The following is a 23,578-nucleotide window of genomic DNA, read 5'->3' as shown; positions in this document are numbered from 1 at the left end:
AAAGCCCGAGCCCACAGCTCTTTATTTTGTTCTCACGTGCAGCCTAATTGGGCAATTCTCTTCCTCAGCCCATTTTCTCCTCAACCCACCTTTTCCTTTTATTTCCCACAGCCCATCTCTCTCATTTTTTTTTTTTTTATCAGCCCACATTCATTCCCCCCATGTTTTTCTCATTCAACTCACGTCGATTACAAATTCACTACACACTTTCACCAATCCACGTCTATGTCAAGCTGATTTCACTCCCATCCACAAAATGAGACGTGGAGAAGGAGGCAAAATGAGTATATAAGTGAAGCGAGGGGGCAGGCTGCTGGTTCGGTCAGAGAGAGAAGAAGGGGGGTTCTAAATAAAGGGGAAGAAAAAAAAGGCTCCAAGAAGTTCCCTAAAACACACTTCTCCTCGCCTCGCCAACTAGAATGGTCTCGAGTCTCCATTGGTGGATGGGTCACCTGTCGCAGGTCGATCGTGAAGGAAGCAGCTCCAATAGTGTCTCCGTGAAACACGGCGGTAGTCATATTTCAGTGAGTAGATCGCGTAGAGGACGTAAGGTTGAAGACGAGGCCCCCCACCAGGCGGAGTTGAGGTCCGAGAGCGGCTATCGGCTTTGATGGCGGCCAATTGAGCAGAGGTAACCCGAGCTCGGGTGGAGGTGGAGGCGTGACGGGAGTTTGGACATTTCCAATTCGGTGGCTCGTGTCCAGCATGAAGGCCATCAGCTTGGCGTCGAGTTGGTGTTCGGGAGACTACTAATGAGCTTCATCGACCTGTGGAAAAACCCAGCAAGTTCTGGTAGGTTTGGGTGTCGTCACGCCGAGGCTACCGGGACATTACTCCCGGAAGAAGAAGGCTCGTGAAGGCAGTGGCGAGACCGACAAGAGCTTGGGAGCTTCGCCGAGTCAGCCCGGTTGAGTCGGCGGCACGAGAGGCGTAGAGATTACCCGAACTAGTCCTAGTGCTTGAGAAGATCCGAAGCCTTAGTGAGTGAACGGACCGACTTTTGTAGCAAGAAGCTTTGTCGGGTGGAAAGAGGGTGACTACACATGTGCTCGAACCGGTGGCTGCCTTGGCAACTCCAATCTAAGGCGGTGGCGTGGCTGGCAGAGCTTAGTATCGTGGCCTTGGAACCGTATAAGCGGACCCGGCGATATGGTGACAGGGTCCACGGGAGCGTGACCCGGCGGCTGCGACGAGCGAGTCCTAACGGAAAGCGATGTTGCCGAGCGATGGCCGGGGGATGACGCCGGTTTCTATCACGGCCGGGGTCGCAAGTGCATGTTGCGATGCACGAAGGAGAAGATGAACAAGAGCAGTGTGGCGTTCTTCATTTTCGTTGGCTGCATGGAACCGAGCGAATGGGCTGGTCCAAGAAAGAGGAAGAGCATATGCTGGTGGGCTAGCCTGAAAAAACCGAAGGAGAAGAGATTTGGGCTGTTCGAGTGGGTTAACGTGGAAGAGAAAAAAGGGAACCCGGGTCCGGTTTGTTTTGGTGGAAGAAAGTGGGCAATCCGGGCCAAAAAGAAGCTTAGACCCAATTTGGAAGAGAAAAAAGGGAAAGTGGGCCCGAGCCCGTATCGTGCCGACCGGGCCCGATTCGAGTTCTCTTTCCAGGACTCGATCGAGTCCGACGGCCCGATCCAGGCCCAGGTCCGAGAACCCGCCCGAGCCCGGTTCCCATTTTAATCATAAAAAATAAAAAATATTATTAATAAAAAAATCGAAAAAAAATTCAAAAAATTCAAAAAAAATTTCAGAAAATTAGAAAAATGATTTTCTTGACCTTTTTACCCATGATGTGAATTTTCAAGCCTTAGATTAGCATTGATTAAAGGCCAATGTCCAATCCGGTCTGATATTGTTGTAATTCGACCTTCGAGTCGAAGTTGTTTGTTTAAATATCGCCATCATAGATTTGGTCTGAATGTGCTTATTCCAATCTTTTGTTTGGCATATTTATCTAATTGAGTGTTTACAACACTGTCTTTTGAAAAATTGTTTGTTAATCGCTTTCCATATATTGTTAAGTTAAGGATAAATAGCTAATTGCATGAAATGATAGAAAAATATTATGCATGATCATTTAGTACTTATTAGATACCTAATAAGCTTAAAATGATATGCAGAATGTGTGGTCATCTTAAGGAATATCGACTAGTTAGGTACCGAAAGGGCGCTAATTATCTAGTTAGCGTAAACTAGTCTCAACCCTAGAAGCTCTGGTTGTGCAAGAATCGAGATAACACTCTTGTGTCTCGATTGGTTTCTAGCCGACTCCAATAGGCTAGTGGCGACTCTTAATAGCATTTTAGTTTGTTAATCAGTAAAAAGAAATCCAAAGACATGCGAGGTAGAACTTAAGAGAGTCTACGCCATTGACCGATGGTAATACCTCTAAACCAGCCGGACCCTCGGGGGAGGCCGAAGGCAGGTCGCGACAGTTAGGCGACTCCGCTGGGGACTATTTTGTGAAGACTTAGGTCTTAATAACCGATTGAAGCGATATTTGATATACCCTACTATACATGTCTCTCATACATTATACTTATTGCACACACGTCCAGTGGTCAAACCCAGACTACGACCTCGGGAAATCCTTAGGAGGTGTCAGAAATAGATTGGGCCATACGCAAGTCTGCAAATGGCACTATCATTTCGATCCAGGCTCATCATCTCGAAATATGTGCCTCGACCCGATTATCTTTGTCGGATTTTTGGGGGCGGTACATCATTCCGTTGTGATGGGAGCTTTTAGCCATTAGTCTACCATACCCTTTATGTATCAAACCTCACCGTTAGCGTGCGTGTGTTTATGTCATTAATGTACACCATTCACCAACCACTATGAGTATAATCTCTACTTCGTCCCAATTTTTCCTATATCTCTTTCAATGATACTTTTGTTACGTTCATTGACCGACTAAAATACTCATATACGTTCACTCATTCGCACTAGGTCCGTAATGGCAAGCATGGAGACGATCGCGATCAAGCCCGATAACCTGTTAGCCGAGTCAGAGAACGCAATTGTACCCGAGATGGCGCCCACTCAGCCAAATGAAAGTCATAACCTAGAAGACGATTCCCTGTGTAACTGGCGCTATTGGGATCAAGAATTCCTGCGAAACACATATGCTACAGGTGAAATAGTAGATACCTTGGGGCAGCCCAATGGCGGATATGATTTTCTAGTAAAGTATTCACCCCCGTCTTAGTTCTTTGAGGAGTCCGTCCCTAAAACACGAGCTTATTGGAACGAGTATGGGGATGAGTTCGACACGCTAGAGTCCACCGACGAAGCGGTCACTCTACTTAAATCGGAATAGCCTGTCGACACTAAAGAGGTTGCTCTCGATGATGCAGCTACCCCCGAAATAGTGCCGGATTTAAATGAGACATTCATTAGTATGGCAGAGCCTTGTTGTGGCGACTTGACCATTGAAAAGGATATAGGCAATTACCAGCTTGAGGAGAAGGCCACATTGACTTCACTTCCAAAGAGTCCATCCTTGGAGAACCAAATAACTGTCCTTTTGGACTTGGATATTCAAGAGGTCGCAACCAAACCGACGGCCCCACCGTCCGTTTGCTTCGACGCAAGCATCGTAATGCAGCTAGTCCCTATTCATTTCCCCTCCAAAGTGGTCGCTACAGACAAAAAGGTCGGGACAATCGAGGAGGTCGTGTGGATAATGTCGCTCACCTGGTGGTAGGTGAGAGTTCTGGTAGCTTGCCCATCAGAAATTCTCCCAAGCTGCTTTTTCCTCTTCCGCCCGTAATGTTAGAGGACACAAGTCTCTCCAACTTAGAAGAGATAGCGCAGCTATTCCAAGAGCATGTTGCTGACATCCTCATCGCACCCGCTGATATTGACGCCTTCTTTGAAGAGCAAACTCTCAAGGGTGAGCCAACCGATTTTCGGAAGATCATCCCGGATGAGCCTTCCACATGTGCTACCGTATCGGAGGAGGTGGAGTCGTCGGCCAGTTCCCCCAACTCTCTAGAGTAGGATCGTGGGTTTATTCATTTTTTGTCATGTACATATGCTTTGTTGCCCTGCTCCCTGTCAGGGAACAAGTTTCTGATGTGCTAACTATTTTTTGCATACCCCTAAGTCTCGTGCCGTTGGCTTAGGGGGACTACATATTGTAATGCAGGTCCTAGTTAAATAAAACGAGCACATGTTTATTAAGGACGTGTGAAAGTATACTGCCAGTCCCATGACGATGCGATTATGAACCTAAGTATAAGCTTGAGGACTGGACCGGACTTTCACACGCTTCCTAGTTTTTGCTTTTCCAAAAAAAATTAGGATGACCCGATGATATGAGGGTATTTCCCGGAGCTTACTCATTTGAAAAATGTCGTTGCAAATTTGTTTTGAAAAATACACTTTTCTGCTCTTGTTTATATCTCATTGAAATGAATTGACCTTTACGCATCGTATCTCGGGCATAGCATTCTTCATATTCATGATAAGAGCACATGTGACTCGGACTCGCCGGGCGACGATTCCTCGGACTCAGGCGATGATAGTAACAACCCGAAAGGGATTGAGATCAAATGGAGCTGCCACGAAGAATCAAAGCCGTTGACAGGTGAGTCGATCGTGATAGTGAATTTGGGTACTGAAAATAATATCCGAAAGACCAAAATTGGGCAGGATTACAAGAAGCAGAAGCCGCCAAATTGGTCAGCCTTCTTCAAGAGTTTCAAGATGTATTCGCCTAGTCATACACCAACATGCCAGGATTGGATCCGGATATCGTGCAATATGCTCTACCAACTAACCCGGATATACCGCCGAAGAAACAACGGTTGAGAAGGACAAAGCCTGAATTGTCTAAGAAGATTGAAGAGGAAATAATGAAACTCTTGAAAGTCGATTTCATTGAAGTCGCTCATTACCCGGATTGGATAGCGAATATCATCCTGGTGATGAAGAAAGACGGGAGAGTCGGGGTGTGCGTTGACTACCGTGATTTGAATAAAGCTAGCCTGAAGGACGACTTCCCGCTCCCTCATATTAACATGCTAGTTGACAATACGACCGGGTTCGAGCTATTTTCCTTCATGGACGGTTTTTTTTGTTATAACCATATTCGGATGAAAGAAGAAGACAGGAGCAAAACTTCCTTTATAACCCCATGGGGAACCTTTTGCTATAGGGTTATGCCTTTCGGTCCGAAAAATGTGGATGCCACGTATCAAAGAGTCATGATGACCTTGTTTCATGACATGATGCACAATGAAATCGAAGCATATGTCGATGATATGATCGCGAAATCAAGATCGGGTGAAGACCATGTTGTAATTCTCCGCAAGCTATTTGAGCGCCTACGTAAATACTAGTTACGTCTCAATCCCGCAAAGTGCGTATTTGGGGCAAAGTCCGGGAAATTATTGGGCTTCATGGTCAGTAGTAGGGGCATTGAGATTAATCCGTCCAAGGTGAAAGCCATATGTGAGCTGCGACCCCTATCTTCTATAAATGAGGTTCACGGTTTGCTAGAGAGATTGAACTACGTGGCAAGATTCATATCCCAGCTGTCGGAGACTGCTAGGCCGTTTTCAAGCTTCTCAAGAAAAATGCGAAGGTTGTGTGGGATATCGAATGTCAGACCGCTTTCTTGAAGATTCATCATTATCCGACCCATTCTCCTGTTATGGTTCCATCTCGTTCCTGCGTGCCTCCGATCCTTTATCCGACCATCCACAAGGAGTTTTTGGGAGCTGTATTGGTGTAGAAAAGACCATCGAGTGGAAAAGAATGTGCAATATACTATCTTAGCAAGAAATTCTCAGATTCCGAAGCCAATTACTTGGAGGTCAAGAATACTTGCGTAGCTCTGATTTGGGTGTTACACAGATTGCGACAATATACCCTTCACCATCGGATCATGTTGATCGCCGAATGTGATCCCATTAAGTATCTACTGGAAAAATCGGCATTGGTCGGCAAATTGGCCAAGTAGCAGATTCTCATTTCTGAGTTCGATGTGCGGACCATGATACATAAGTCGGTGAAAGGTCAAGCTATAGCAGACATGTTAGCAGAGAATGCTGCAGGACCGCAGGCTGGAGATGAGATAGACCATCTTGATGACTGTGTCTTACTGGTCACTATAGAAAAGTGGGTCATGTACTTCGACGGGGTTGTTAACCTATACGGATCCGGCACAGGGGCAGTTCTTATCTCCCCAGAAGGCCAGCACTATACAAGAACCGCTAAGTTATTGTTCTCGTCCACTAATAACATCATCGAATATGAGGCTCGCATTCTTGGGCTGCAGTCTGCCGTAGATATAGATATCCGGAGACTATAGGTTTATAGCGACTCTGCCCTTATTATCCTTCAAACAGAAGGCAAGTGGAAGACTCGTGACCCGAAGTTGATCCCATATCACGATTTTCTAGAGGATATAATCGAAGAGTTCGATGAGATATCATTCGAGTATCTTCCCAGGGCCCAGAACCGGTTTGCAGACGCATTAGCCACCCTATCATCAATGTTCCAAGTCACTTTCGGTTCGGACATCGAGCCATTGAGAATCGAAATCTTGAAGCATTCTACCTACTCCATGCTAATAGAAGAAGAGACAGATGGAGAGCTCTAGTATCAAGACATTAAGGTCTACGTGCGGACGAGAGAGTTTCCTAAAGGTAGTGAAGCGGCTGACGGGAAGTATCCGATGAAACAACCTTCAAAGTTTTTTTCTCAACGACGATACGTTGTACAAGAGGTCATATGACTCCATTCTCCCGAGGTGCATTGACGCCAAGGAAGCCAATCGCTTGATGAGTGAAATCCATGAGGGTGAATGTAGCCCCCATATGAATGACCACCTGCTAAGTAAGAAGATCATAAGATTGGGATATTATTAACTCACACCGGAAGCCAATTGTATTCAGCACGTTCGTTCCTACCATCGTTGTTAGGTTTACAGAGATAGAATCGCTCCTCTTGCCAATGAGCCGCACCCGATGTCCGAGGTGTGTCCTTTCTCAATGTGGGGGATTAATGTCATAGGGCCAATTAACCCCAAAGCTTCAAACAGACATCGTTTTATACTTGTGGCAATTAACTACTTCTCAAAGTGGATTGAAGCGAGTTCATACGCCAATGTCACAGCCAAGAACGTGGCCAGATTTTTGCGTCGAGATATCTTTGCTTGATACGGAGCGTCGGAAGCTATAATCACCGACAACGGCTTAAACCTCAATAACAAGGTGGTTGATGAGGTTCTTGGTGAGTTTCGCATTCGGCATTTGAATTCTTTGCCTTACCGCCCACGGATGAATAGTACCGTAGAAGTGGCGTACAAGAACATCAAGAAGATTTTGTCCAAGATAGCAGAGAATTATCGAGATTGGCATGAGAGGCTCTCCTATGCACTAATGGCATACCGGACGTCGATCCGAACTTCAACCGAGGAAACTCCTTTCTCATTGGTATATGGTATGGAAGTGGTGCTACCGGTAAAAACAGAGATTTCATCACTCAGGATTCTGTCACGCTTGAAACTATCAGAAGCAGAGTGGGTTTAGCAGAGATATGAATAGTTGAATATGATCGACGAGAAAAGATCGCGGGCTATCCATCACGGTCGGGGTTATCAGAAGCGTGTGGCGAAGTCGTTCAACCGTAAAGTTCGTCCCTGGGATTTCAAGATCGGTGACTTGGTACTGAATAAGAGATTGGCATTTATACCGCACCCCGAAAGCAAGTTCACATCAAACTATGAAAGGCCATATATGATCAAGAAAATCCTCCATAGTGGCACGTTGACTTTAGTTGAGATGGACGGCTAGGTCCGGTCAAATCCCGTAAATGCCGATATAATGAAGAAGTATTTCCCATGAATAAAATCAGAAGCTCTGACGGTCGTTTCCCGTGTAGATCCCCAAAGGCAGGTTGTGATCCCTAGAGACAGGTTGTGATCCCCAGAGTGAGTTACTTTTCGCAAATGGAGCGAGATTGGTAAAGACACCAAGATGGTCACCAACTCTTAAACCCTTAAAAAAAAGCCTTAGAAGCCTTCCCGAACCGACATTACAACCCATCCGAAGACTCTTACGATCGGGATGTTTCGAGTAAACATGAAGACTTTACAAAGAAGCTATTGCTCGAAGGAGTGGGGCCAATCATTTCTTATCTTATCTTCCAGGTTCTTGACTTGTAAGCCCAGTGAAAATAGTAATTTCAAATATTTCCCCAGTGTGGCCTCAAAGCGGGAGAAACCCCATGTGTAAGCCCATTGACCAAGCTAACATTACGGTCCTTGAAAGACCTTTCAGATTGATCAATGATGCATGCATTGCGAATATATCCGAAACCTTAGACACGAAAATAGTGCAAGGTCTCGAGAGTATTTGTTCCAAAACTCTCAAGCGAGCGATTAGGATCAACAGAATATCCCCCAACGAGAGTGTGTGAGAAGCCCTTTCAAACTAAGGATTTTAGCTTGGCATGCTCAATAAACCCTTTTCGTGAAGCAAAATTGTTGTTTTTCCGAACCAAGGTTTTTATCCAAAAAAAAAAATCATTTTTGGGAACGGCAGTTCTCCTATCAATTAATTTTCCCCATGGAGTCTAACGATGGGCAATGTTGTCTATCCGACTAAGAAGTTCTTAGGGATAAGTACACCATGAGTGTCATAACTTGTATACGGCATTCACTTAAATGGCATAACTTTTAAAACATTCACTTAAGTGCCATAACTTTCAAAAATCGTTCATTTGAGTGCCACTAATAACATCGCTGAATACGAGGCCTGCATTCTTGGGCTGCGGGGTGCCATAGATATGGATATCTAGAGATTATAGGTCACGTCGGAGCAAAATCGTTCACTTAAGTGCTACAACAACTTTTCCGGCGTGCCACGTCAATTTTCCGGCATACTACATCATCTTTCCGGCGAGCCATGTCGGTTTTCTAGCGAGCCATGTCAACTTCTCGGCTTGCCACGTCGGTTTTCCGATCGTCACGTCAACATGGCACTCAAGTGAACAATTTTTGAAAGTTATGGCACTTAAGTGAACGTTTTGAAAGTTATGGCACTCAAGTGAACGCCGTACAAAAGTTATGGCACTTCTAGTGTACTTTTCCCGAAATTTTTGGTATCGCATCACCCCAAGTAGCTTCCCCAGCAAGTAGACTTAGCTCTATCTGCCCATGCATTTAATGTCATCTACCCATCATTCCGAATATGTTTCATAAGTCCCGAGTTATGTACGGACCCGGCTTAAGCAGTTCAGTTATTGGCAACAAGTTTCAAGCTATGAAGCGAACATATCACAAATGTTGATTGGCATTAGTATTTGTTGGAGCTAACCTTGTTTGGATAGATATGACACTAAGTGCTTGTCAAGAGCCAAGTCACGCGAGTGTAAGTCGCAGTGGCGTAGTTCGTTGATGATATTTCCACTTCATTCAGCAATTTTCGATCGATATGCAAGCGCTAAGGTTGAGAGCTTGTCCCCGTGTAATCCAGAGAATGTACTCCAGAGGCCGAAGTGTAAGTTTAGCCCCGAGTAGCACTCTCTCCCCATTGGTATAATTATTCGTTGGAGCTAACCTTTTTTGGACAGGTAAGGTGAACTTTAGCTTCCCGAACCCCATTCCATAAACAGGTTCCTCATTCCGGTGAGCATAATACAATGCTAAGCCAAATTCCCTTCTTTTTCAAAATCGCATTTTCATGGGTCAGACACCGTGAACTATCACTTTTTTAAAATCATCTTTTCATGGGTCAAAGACCGTGAACTATGATTTTTCAAAATTGCCTTTTCATGGGTCAAAGACCGTGAACTATGACTTTTCAAAATCGCCTTTTTATGGGTCAAAGACCGTGAATTGAGACTTTTCAATAACCTTTTCATGAGTCAAAGACCGTGAACCGAGACTTTTTTCAGATTGCCTTTTCATGGGTCAAAGACCATGAACTATGACTTTTCAAAATCGCTTTTTCATGGGTCGAAGACCGTGAAATGAGACTTTTCAATCGTCTTTTCATGGGTCAAAGACCGTGAACCGAGACTTTTCTAAAATCGCCTTCTCATGGGTCAAAGACCGTGAACTGTGACTTTTTCAAAATTTCCTTTTCATGGGTCAAAGATCGTGAATCGTGACTTTTCAATAGCCTTTTCATGGGTCAAAGATCGTGAATTGAGATTTTTTCAATCTCCTTTTCATGGGTCAAAGATTGTGAATCGTGTCATTTCCCTCCGAGGGTCAAGCCCGTATCGTTATACGGTCATCCCGCAGTTTTGTTTGTTTTAGTTAACCTTGCACGCGTAGGTGCTGACGGGCGTGGAGCCCTAGAGCAGGTTCTCCGAGTGAGTCTCCTCATTTTCGGTCTCGATAGTCGCTTTAGTGGTTTTCCCAAGCACTGTCAAGTTAGTTTACTTAAAAAATTAGGCGTTATTTCGTCTTGAAAAGGAACCTATTCGAGCTCCCATTCCAAGAGAGACAGCTGTTGATACCTAATTTTGGCGGTCTCGTACTTTATTTTTTCTCTGTAAAATAGAATATGTCTCATTTATTAAATATGCATGTTTTATTGTTTTTCTTTTGCAAATAGAAAATTAAATAAAAATACATAAATCTAAAAATTTTATAAGAAAATGACTAAAAAAAATTAATTAAAAAATTAAAATAAAATCCGATCGGGCCGATTAAGCCCGCTCGGGCGAAGCTCGGCCCACATTTTATCTACTTTTCCCGCGGACAAAGCCCGGGCCCACAGCTCTTTATTTTGTTCTCACGCGCTGCCCAATTGGGCAATTCTCTTCCTCAACCCATTTTCTCCTCAGCCCACCTTTTCCTTTTATTTCCCACAGCCCATCTCTCTCATTTGTTTTTTTTTTTATCAGTCCACATTCATTCCCCCCATGTTTTTCTCATTCAACTCACGTCGGTTACAAATTCACTACACACTTTCACCAATCCACGTCTATGTCAAGTTGATTTCACTCCCGTCCACGTAATGAGACGTGGAGAAGGAGGCAAAATGAGTATATAAGTGAAGCGAGGGGGAAGGTTGCTGGTTCGGTCGCAGAGAGAAGAAGGGGGGTTCTAAAAAAGGGGAAGAAAAAAAAGGCTCCAAGAAGTTCCCTAAAACACGCTTCTCCTCGGCTCGCCAACTAGAATGGTCTTGAGTCTCCATTGGTGGATGGGTCACCTGTCATGGGTCGACCGTGAAGGAAGCGACGCCAGTAGTGTCTCCGTGAAACACAGCGGTAGTCATATTTCAGTGAGTAGATCGCATAGAGGACGTGAGGTTGAAGACAAGGCCTCCCACCAGCCGGCGTTGAGGTCCGAGAGCGGCTATCGGCTTTGATAGAGGCCGACCGAGTAGAGGTGACCCGAGCTCGGGTGGAGGTGGAGTCGTGACGGGAGTTTGGATGTTTCCAATTCAATGGCCTGTGTCCAACATGAAGGCTATCAGCCTGGCGTCGGGTTGGTGTTCGGGAGACTACCGATGAGCTTCCTCGGCCTGCGAAAAAACCCAGCAAGTTCCGGTAGGTTTGGGTATTATCACGCAGAGGCTACCGAGACATTACTTCGTAAAGAAGAAGGCTCATGAAGGCAGTGGCGAGACCGACAAGAGCTTGGGAGCTTCGCCGAGTCAACCCGGTTGAGTCGGAAAGACGAGAGGCATAAAGATGACCGAACCAGTCCTAGTGCTTGAGAAGATCCGCAGCCTTAGTGGGTGAACAGACCGGCTTTTGTGGCAAGAAGCTCCGTGGGCTTTTTTCCAAACCAGGTGGAAACAATAAAGTAATTACCAAACCAGGTGTTGACTTTTTTATTTACCAGATCAGGTGTCGCTCGACAATCATAATGCCGAGCGACAACGGGCTCGGCGATCGCACTGCCAATCGGTCGCGGGAAATGCAAGACCACCTCCGTTCGGCACTTATAGTGCCGAGTGGCCGCCCATCCCCAAGCCCGCACATTGGCCACTCGATCCGTCATTTTTATTTTTATTTTTCATTTGAATTTCATATTTTTGTTATGTTTATAATTGTCGCAACCTAAAATTTGAAAACTCTAGGCTAATGGATTATGAGGTCAATTATTCAACTAACCTAACTCGGACTCTCCAAGTCCATACCAAATCGCAACTTAACATGCAAAGATATATGGATTGGTGTCGCTACTAATCATTTTTGGTAGGTCGATTAGAAACCTAAGTAAATTAATGGGAGAACTAAATTACTTCTATTAACCGAAAATTCTAAACCCGGGGACGTGATTGCGCTAGATTACGCTAACGCCCTTTTGGTACCATTTTATTTCATAAAAATGAATTTTGTCGGGATTTGAGTGAAATGAGAAGGACCAAAAAGCATGAAACATTTGTTCTGCTTAGGCTTAATAATGCAAGTTTCTAATCTTTTGCTAACCAGGATTTGAGATTCCAAGGTCGGTGCGATAGCTACCAGCTCTTTTGAAGGTCTTCATATGAATTTTATACATGAACATAAATCCTTCATTGTTTTTGCAAAATATTCTAATGTCTTTCATACTAATGGATTTTGCAAGGGCATCTACTGCTATTGCTTTTGCAAATGTGGATGAGTTAGCTTACTTTCAATTTGTGCTATCATCCTCAAAAAGTTGAAAAATTTTGCTGATCAACACTCCAAATATTCTTTCTCTCTTACTAATATCTATCATTTTACGCCATTAGCTCGAAAAGAAAAACCAATGTCACATCATGTGTGGCCATTAAACATCTAGCGCGACTATACTCTCGACGTACATATAAGCATGCGTCCGTCGCCACATCAAACCCATTTGTCTATCGATATCTAAGACTATTGCCACGTCGTGACAAAAATATATTGAAAGGTATTTTCACGTGTAGGAGGTTACTATGTAAGTTTGATCAACATCGGATTTTAATTGGCCATCATGATGAAAGTATATTGGAGGGCATTTTCACAATCACCGAGTAGAAATTTGGACCAATTGGTGAGATGAAAAAAAAAGCTTCTAGGTGATTGAATTGACTTCAAAAAATCGGCATAATCTCGCAATTGGATAAGTACATACAATAATCAATCCTCGATGTGATCGAAGATTTTTTCTCTCAAGAACCATCACTATCGTCAAATCATCGTGGCGGAGGAGGAGGAGGCGGAGTTAAAAGAAGTTGCAAATGGAGTTGAAGAACTAGCTTTGCGAGCGAGCGATTTACTGTCATGGCATTTTCTTCTTCATCGTCGTTGACGTGGTCTCCTTCTTCTTATGGTGGCGATGGTTTGCCGAGAGAGAACACAGAGAGGGAAAGAAGAGGAACGTCGTATGAGAAAAAGAAAGGGGTAATATGGTCAATAAATGGTCAAGGGAGGGGCAATATCGTCAATAATTTGCAATAATGCGTGGAAAAAACGTGCAAATCCCTAATCTCCCATTTTGACAGTGCAAAAAGCCAACTGAAAAAAATAGATCGGCCAAACTTGAAGCAAGACAATAAAATGACTTATTCAATGATTATGTGGCCCAAAAAAAAAAAAAGGGGGAATTTACGATTGTGCCCTTCTCCAGCAGATGCTCTCTTTCCTCATCCCTTTTATGCTCGTGGCTTGAGCATTTTCTTCTTTCTTCCATTCTTCACCCTCGTCCACTTCTGGTTCTTAGTCCTCCTCTTCTTCTTCTTCCGCCCCGTGGGAGTACAACCTTCCCCATTCGTGTCGGGCTTTCCAATCTCGGGTTGACAATCCTCGTAGAACCAAAGAACGTCCCCATGAAAAATTACGATCTCTAGGCAATAGCTAAAAAAACGATAAAAAACAAAAAAAAAATGAGGCCGACAATCAAAATTTTTAACAGTGAGCATTCTCTTACATGCATGCACACGAGCACACACATGTATCATTATGTGATGTAATTGTAGAGGGTGTGAGGGGCGAACTTACCGGTGGACAACGTATTCCTTACAATCGTTACAATAGATCAAAGTCTCGTCAAAACCAAGATCTCAGCATTGAAGGCGCATAATCGCCTGCACGAACATAAAATCAGGGTAGACTTCAAACCTTATTTGGAATTTTTAGGCATTTAAATACGGCCTTTAAAACCGATCAAGCTAACTCTCACAAAATGGAAACCAAAATTGCGATGGTTGTGGAAAACAACGATGACGAGTGAACCTTTTCCGAGAAATTAGCGACGAAAAGTCGCTAACGGCCGTAGTTTCCGTACCACTTCCTTCGCCGGATTAGCCGCCACGAACATAGAATCTCCGTCCCGGCCGTGGTGGCGGGGGTAGTCGCCGCACTCGGCAGCTCGGTCTTGTTGGACGAGAGAAACCATCCTCTCCTTCATTTCTTTCACGAAGCTCTTAAGAACGAGAGTAAATGACCGGCACTAACTTGGTTTTTGAGCTCCGAAACCGACTTCCTTCCCGTCCGATTACATTTTGCGAAATCTATATTTGGGAGAGGCCTCCCCCGGCTCCAAAGCACCGCCCATGAGTGCCGCAAAGGCGAGTACTTGGTTGGGGGGGCCTCCCCCAACCAAGTACGTTGCGGTGCCAATAAATGGCACCGCAACACCTATGGGGGGCCTCCCCTACACCCTACTATGTGCGGACGTAGCTTCAGTTCCGTCTGCATGCGGGGGTCGTTGCGGCGCCATTCACGGGTTCGATTAATTCGGTTTCAATTCTTCTCTTTTTGCATTTGAAAAGTCCATGATGCCCAAGATTTTTGGCTCCAAACGAGGTGGCAAGGGCTACTCCGACGACATATATGTGTGCAATTACATGTACTAATTATGTGTGCACAAAGTAGCAAACTATTAACCGTAGATTAATTAAGTGCGAGATAATACGTTGCAATTAACGATGGACATCAAGGACCAAGAAGGAAGGAGTTGCTGAAATTTTTTTGGTCTCTTTTTGACTCTCTTTGGCCATCCAAAAGCCAGAGAAACCGTGTCCAATTCACTCAGCTATTTCTCCCCCTTTTCCCAATTTTCGATCGTCATTTTTCCTCAACCATTTATGCTCTGATTCGACCCGCGAAGAACCGGCATAAGTCATAAGCTTTGACCAGGATTTTATCTTTTTTCCTGTATTTTGATCATTTGTTTTTTGATATCTTTTGACCAGAAGTTCATTGGGAAACTGCAAGACGAGCATTTTAGCTCCAATGTAGATTGCATCATTTCCGGACATGCGATGACGTTAGTACATAATGGAAACTGCATTATTGACTTGGGAATCTCTCTCTCTCTCTCTCTCTCTCTCTCTCTCTCTCTCTCTCTCTCTCTCTCCGTGTTTCCGTTTTACAGAAGTTGCAGGTGCAACCGTGGGGGGCCTGTTATTTGGTAAAAAGGCCCCCCGTTGCAGTGTCATTATACCTCTTTCAGGCCAAATTCATTTCAGATTCACACGAAATAGGACAACATCTCTTCAACTATGTAATGTGGACATCGAACGGATAAATGATGAAATATCGCGCAATTGAGATATCGTAATATTACAAAAAAATTACACATGTAATATAAAAATCAACTAAAAAAATGAGCGTACTAAATATGATCATTGAACGATATTATAACATTACAAATGTGTCATCAAACTATTCTACATAATTGACACAATTGTCATCTAATCCCAGGCCGATCCGTGCGTACATGTTTGGCTATTGTGCCCTGATTTCCCGCAGTTCGTGCAATGGTTACGCGAATCGCTACCGCTCGGGGTTCTCCAATCCATCTCATTACGTATCCGGGATGCACGATGTCTTCCTTTCTTCCTAATACGCCTTGGATCCGGCACTAATGGCAACTCATTAGGTTTATCCCAATAGTCATGATGCCCTAACGGATGAAACATGTACCGATAGCACCGAAGGGTTTTGTCCAACGTATAGCATTCATCTACGAACCCAGTGTAATCAATTGCATGTAGTTAGCATACTACAATTACGTGGGAACAAGGAATTTTCAACTGTTCAAATTTCCCACATGTGCATGTTCGCACGTCTAGGTACACTTTGTATTTGTTGCCCCGAGATCCTCCGGTTGTATCACGTGCAGCTTTCACTTCGTAATCCCTCTTTCGTAGTCGAAACATCTTACCCGATGCTTCTTTGCCTTTTCGCTATTTTTTAGGAGCGTTTCACCCACAATTTGAGTAAATTTCCATTGGTTGGCCTTCTGCATCGTGTACATCGTTCTCCTCGTGTTGAAATAATGGAACAACTGGTAGAATATCTTTTCGACCATGGCTGTTATTGGCGGACCATGAACGGGTTTCAGCATCCCGTTGACCGATTCAACCAAATTTGTGGTCATCGATCCATATCTCTTCTCTCCATCATAAGCCTTTGTCCATTTCTCCCTTGGAATCCGATCACACCATTCACCTGTGGGTTGATTGACCTCCCTAATTCAGCTCATGACGAAATCGAACTTCCGTCGTTGATTCGCATAAGCTACACATTACAATAATAATAAGTACATTATAGTAAAATTTTTGAATAAGTATGTAGTTGGGAATTCACGAATTTCAATGTTTACCCGCTATCCGAACATGTTTTATCCTGTCGGCATTTTTTAAATGTTTTTTGTAGTTGCTGACAATGTGAAGAATGCAATATCTATGATGGGCATGTGGAGGACGCCACTATGTTGTCTGCATTGCTTGCCGAATCCCGATATGTCTGTCTGATATCACACAAATATCATCCCTTCTGGTGACATATCTCCGCAACATACTCATAAACCACCGCTAATTGTCAACATTTTCCCGATCAACCACAGCAAATGCCAATGAAAAATTATGATTGTTCCCATCAAGTGAGACCGCACAAAGGAGCATTCCTCGGTATTTTCCATACAAGAAAATACCGTCAATAAATATAACAAGCCGACAACTTTTGAAACCTTCAATCGTCCGCTTGAAAGTCCAAAACATCCGGTCGAAAACCGTGCAGCTCTCATCCTCGGCCATGCGATCCTCGATCACGAAATGAGAACTAGGATTCTCTTTCATCATTGCATTCATGTACCTCTTCAACCTACCGTATGACTCATCCCATCCTCCAAATTCTTTGGCAATCGCCATTTGTTTGGCCTTCCAGGTTTTACGGTAAGTAGGTTGGAAGTTCAGCTTGTCTTGAATCTCCGCCATCATTGCCTTAATTTTGATATATAGTTGGGCGGAAACCATTTGTTGGATGAAGCTACATATGTACATTTGATCGAGGTGCGGATGATCTGCGGATGCATGTAAATTATTGCATGTATGTGGGCCATTATACTTACTTATTTTCCAAAACATACCACCCACTTTTGTGATCGCGCGGAGCCTCCAAACGTATGGTCCATTCGGATTACCACACTTGATGACATATTCTCTCTTCTTTGTAGTATCATAGCAAAACCTATGATTTCTTCTCATTGAGTACTCTTTGGCACCCAACACAAGCGTATCCCGTGATGGAAAAATCTGCCTAACAGCAAATTCTTTCGACGGATCAAATACCGTACCGCCCGGCTTTGTTCTTGTATCGTCTTCCATCATATCAAAGTCGATCTCCGAATAGGGCGGTGGATGTACCAATGGCTGAATGGGGTTACTACGCTGCGTGTTGTAGTAACTCTCCATATTGTCAGATTCGACAGCTTCGACATCACTATCATCAGTGTCCATCCAACTATCATCTACTTTATCGCTAACCTCATCATGGTCATTATCATCATTATCACCATCATCATCATTATTATCGTTATTATCATCGGATTCACCCGGTCGATTACCCACACCATCTTCTTCTTCTTCTTCTTCACAAACATTGGACCCTTCCCCCGTATGGTAATCATGTATCACCTGGTGTTCATCTACAATGACATAAAACACTACAAACCCCGTTCCAGCAGCCTGATTGGCAAATCGCTAGATCATCCGAACAGTATTATCATCATGCACGTCCATTATATCATACACAACAAACCCTTGTGTGACATTCGGGTATCTATAGATGATGCTATGAATGTACCGGTTTCCGATAATATTCAACGCCTCCTCAATCGTAGCACGTAATGCATCTAATGTTCATATGTTTGCAAACTCGAACTAGGTAGATTCTCCATCTTCGTAATCATTTCCATAATCTTTTTGCACTATTCTACCTCCCCAATGCACAATCACAAAAGATGTAGACGTTATTCTGCTAAAGAAATTATAAATTATTTGGCGGCTACATTTTACCAAACATTAGAACAAGCAATATATCAAATGAAATAAACATCCTTGTATAGCTATAAAGGCTAACTTCTGCTTTTAAGAAATGTTTCCAAAAATAAAATTCAATGAATTTTAAATGTTGCAATTATTTCACGTATAAATAACAACAAAAAAAATAAATCTATACTTACGAAACTATAAAAAATAGGTACAACGAAATTAACCTCAAACTATCGATGGAGAGTACGTGTCGAATGAATATTTCTTAACTTCCAAGAGAATGTACCGAGCAACAAGGTTGGCTTTTCACCAAATCACAACTTCTGGAAAAAAAATTCACAAATTAATGTCAATATAATGCAGATATTATTAACAAATACACATTGTAATATACACTTACCGAAGCAACGGAGAGTGCAACGGTTTCTAAGCCCAAGGCAACCGAGAGGGTTTTTGTGTGAAATAGAGAGTGTGCGAGAGTTGGAGCACGAGAGAGGGAGAGCGCGAGAGTGATCTGAGAATACGAGAGTGAGAGAGAGGGGGGCCTTCAGGCTGTGCTTTAAACACAGCTTAAGAAAGGCAGTAGCACCCGTGAAGGTGCTGGAGCATGAAATAATGGCGCTACAGCACCTTTGCGGATGCTACAGCGAGTGGGGGCCGAGCCCCTTTAGTTGTTAGGACGGCCGCAGCGCCATAATGGCGCTGCAAGAATAAGGGGTGGGGGGCACCCCCCTCCTACGGCCGCAACGCCATTATAGCGCTGCAGCCTAGGGGGAGACCCTCGTACCTCTGCAGCGCCATATGGCGCCGCAGGCGTAGGGGGGAGGGGGCTGCCCCTCCACATGCGCCGCAGCGCCAATAATGGTTCTGCAACCGTAGGTGGCCTCCGCAGCGCCTTCACGGGCGATGCAAAGTAGCCTTCAGCTTTGTTTATTTAAATAGAGTCAAAGGCTCTCACTCCTCATCAGCAACTATCTTCCCTCGATTACTTACTCAACTCTCGCGCTCTTCCTCGCTCACTCACTAAAGTTACGAAATTTTGTCATTCTTCACAATTTTGTTGATATGGCACAGAGGAGTCACATTCAGCCGGGGCCCGAGAATGATTCAAGATTTACCGAGCAGGCCCGACATCGATCACAAGCTTTATGGGACGCCGAGATAATTGAGGAATTTAGCATGTTAAATGTCATTTATGACGACATTATGAAAATTGACACTAATAGTTCATGTGACAATTTTCGGATACCTACAACTGTAGTTCTTAGATGTCAATGAGCGACGAAATACGTAGGTGAACTTGATCCGCGAATAGTCCCTTATCTGCAAGATTCGAGATTTTACGGTGCTTAAAAAATGGGATTTGTCCAACTTGATTGGCATTTGATTACAGCATTGGTCGAGCGATGGAGGCCCGAGACCCATACATTTCATATGCCGGAAGGTGAAGTTACGATCACGCTGCATGACATTGCGATGATTACGGGGCTTCCTATCAATGGACTTGCAGATATTGGCCCTACTGATTGGAATTGGAGCAATCTATGTGATCAACTGCTTGGTGTTCGACCAGCTCAATTGCGCAGCACACAAATAAATTTAATATGGTTGAGTGAGAACTTTCATCATCTTCCGTAAGATGCCGATGAGGTCACCGTCTTGTATCATGCTAGGGCATTCGTTCTCCGCCCGATTGGAGAATATATTTTCGCGGACAAATCAGGTGTCCAGGTTAGTTTGCTATTTCTCCCACTATTGGCGAACATCAAGGCCCCTACGCAGTATAATTGGGGTTCAGAAGCACTAGCATGGTTGTATCGGGAGCTATGCCGTGCAACGGACTCAAACGCGAGGCAAATGGGCGGTGCCCTACATGTACCGCAGATTTGGGCGTGGGAGCATTTCAAATGTGTCTCCCCCGGTCCGACTTTCCGTGCTCCTTTCCCGGATACACCTTTCGATAATCGATATGTGATGTATTGCCTTTTTCATTTCATGCGTCATTAATTCTTTGCAATGCGTATATAGTACATAAAAATCTAAAGTTTTACGTTTCTGCAGCTGGAGTCGAGGCCGAACTACAACCGACGTCCCCACACATATTGTTACACATATACGCTACCAATTTGATCGAATGGAGACCGATAATGTAAGTAATGATAGCAACGAGTGGGTTTAATATCATGTTACTATTTAAATTTAGCTTTGGTGTAATTTGATATATTTCATTACGATAATGGATTACTTGGGAGCCATATGACGAAATTGAAGCGGATGTACTAGATTACCGCTTGCACGGACAACACTATTGGAGGGCAAAGGTCCCACTCATCCGTCACTAGATAATTGAGTGGCACTATCCGCACCGTGTACTTCGGCGGTTTCGTTTGCAGCAGCCAATACCTAGGAATCCTCACGATCATAGTGGCTTGCATGGTCTTGATAACATGCCACCCAGGACTGATTGGGCGAATAAGCACGGACGGTGGATCGATTTGTGGAACAAACGTGCCGAACGTATAGTGCGGGGTAGACATACAACCGAAGCACTCCACTTTCATTCGGGATATATGGAGTGGTTCCGTCGACATACAAGGAAGTGGATTTCTGTTGCGGGAGCTGCAACGGGTTCAACGGTTCGTGCATTTTAATTTCAATTTATTTCACTACTTATTTTTAAGTAACATAAGTTATTGTCATATTGATAACTTTTGTTAATTTTGATATCATTACTAGGGTGATGGCGTCGAACGGATCGTACATATCATGGATTCGGTTGGTCCATCTCCCGAGGCTTGGGAAGAAGTAATGACGATAGCTATGGCAATGTTATATGCCCAGAATGAGGAGCGGCGGCTAACAATGATGTCAGCACCTCAACCAAGAACTACAACAACACCCATTGGGCCGGACGAGGAGGATGATCCCCCTGAGACTGTTCAACCGACCCGGAGAAATCCTCGAGCTCATACATATGATGATGTCGTCCCGTATTCCATGGAATATCATACGATGGATTTCGCTCCCGAGTTCACTCCGGGGTTCAGCCAGCATTTCGATGCGAGCTTCACCCGGTTCGCCGAAACATTTGACGATCAACATCCGCAGACTCCGGCTAGTTCTCCTTCAGAATATGGACTCGATTTCTCTCATTCTTATCCAGTCCCTCCTACATAAGGGTATGGCATATTTTCACAAGATATGCCTTCGTTATCAAGATATCCTACTCGGCCGAACCCTCGTTCTCGTCGGTATGACACTAGGCCTCCCGATCAACGAAGACAACCTCATTGCGGAACATGAGGTCATGTAGGAAGACGGCATCATTAGTACATGTAATTGCAGTTAACTTGTTATCTATTATGACAATTTCGTGTTTTTGTCTATCTTATGCAATTAAATGTTGATAATTACATTAGAAGAATGAGCTTCAAAAGAACAAAAATATAAATCAAACATTATTGTTGACAGCTAAATGTTGGCAATCTTTTTTTTAGTCATTAAATAGGGACTAACCTTAGTTCCTAATGAAAATAATTAAATCATCTTGCATATAGTTTGCACTCATTTCAATTTATATGTTGTGTTTGTAGACGTACCCATTTTTCATTAATGGTCCTTGATGTCCATCGTTAATTGCAACGTATTATCTCGTACTTAATTAATGTACGGTCAATAGTTTGCTACTTTGTGCACATAAATATGTCGTGTTTCTACATGTACCCATTTTTATTTATTTGAAGAAAACACCAACAAAAAAAAAAAAACCACGGAAACGGTGCCCATAGTAATAGAAATACATAAATTTTTTGTTCATCACTAAAACCTTAAAAATTGTTCTAAGGTGCCAAAGAACCTCTCGATCTACCACCAAAAACCCTAAACCTTGTTCATCAATCGGATAGACTACGAACAATTGAAGACTAAACTTATTAAATTAGGCCTCAATTACAGTAACAGGATGATTGGTGACGGAAAAAAGTAGGAAAAGATTACCGTGTTTCATCTAAGAAGTTAGAACTTGCAGAAAATTCAACCAGCAACTATCTAAAAGAGGAAAAGATGTTCTAGAAATGGGTAGCATCCCTAATCGTATAATTTGGAGTTGACCATGTGCAAAAAAAATTGAAGACATAGGGGCGGGGAAAAAGAAAATATTCTTAAAGATGCGCAAAAATATGTAGTTTGGAGGAAACATTATTCTATTGAGGGAAAATAGACAAATCATGATGATTGGCCTCGAAAAGTTTGGAGTGAAGGGATATAAAGGTCGGAAGAAGAAATAATTGCAGAAGACATGCAACTTTGACAAATATAGAATCAATAACCTAAATATCTACCACTTCATTTACATGTTCAATCTCAAGAGAAGGCAATTAACTTAAATCTCATATAAAGAAATAACGAAAAATAGATGTAACCTCTACCTTTTATAGCAGAGTAGTGAGCAGAAGCAATTTTCTCTTGATAAATGAATCATCTCAATTTATTGGTGTTCATCTCAATTTATTGGTGTTCATTTGTCAACCTCTCAAGAAGGTAAATTAGATATGCTATTCCAAGTTAGTGACCTTTTGAATTTCATCTTTGGCCTCAACTTATATTTTATTTTTCTCACCGACCGAGTTCGAGAGTGTGTAGTCGGGGAAAGCAAGTGTAATCGGTAGAAGCAGGGTACACTCCTCATCTTCTTGTGGTTTTGTTTCTCAATCTTACATGTATAGTTCTCTTCTCGACAAAAGGAGTCACTAACCACCACGAACATCACCCCCGAAATCAGCCCTAAGCCGAAAGCACTACCTTAATCCGAGTCCTCATTTTGCCCGAAGTCCTATTGTTTGAGCCATGCAAGACCAACCCGATCCGCCATTCCGATAAGGTTCGAATTTAGGAGCTTAATGATGTTCACACATGACTTTTACTCAATTTTTTTAAAAAAAAATTATAAAAATATATATAAAAACAAAAGAAAAAACAACAAAAGTCAATTGCCAAGAGTAAGGGACTACTTTTTAACCATAAATATTTTTTCATATTTTCGCGTTTTTTGATATTTTTCAGAAATAAAACATACTCGAAAAATTGAGAAAAATAGCATTTGAGGCTGCAAGAATTACACAAAAATAGTGAATTTTTTTTTTTAATTTCCTTTTCATTTTGGCCTCTTAAACTTTGAAAATTTTACGTTGGAAACATAATGACAGAAAGATGAGCCCAACCATCTTCTCCAAAAACACGCCGACACTGCCGAGGTTGGTATGACATTGTATTTTCCAAAAGCCAAATAGGTCACATAATCGTCCCAAGTCAATAGTTCCAGGTCATTGACATACCATGCTTAACTGGCAATTCAAAGTCGGACCTAAAAATA

This window comes from Rhodamnia argentea, chromosome 9 (assembly GCF_020921035.1).
Source record: "Rhodamnia argentea isolate NSW1041297 chromosome 9, ASM2092103v1, whole genome shotgun sequence".
Lineage (NCBI taxonomy): Eukaryota > Viridiplantae > Streptophyta > Magnoliopsida > Myrtales > Myrtaceae > Rhodamnia > Rhodamnia argentea.
Note: the sequence above shows the minus strand (reverse complement) of the source record.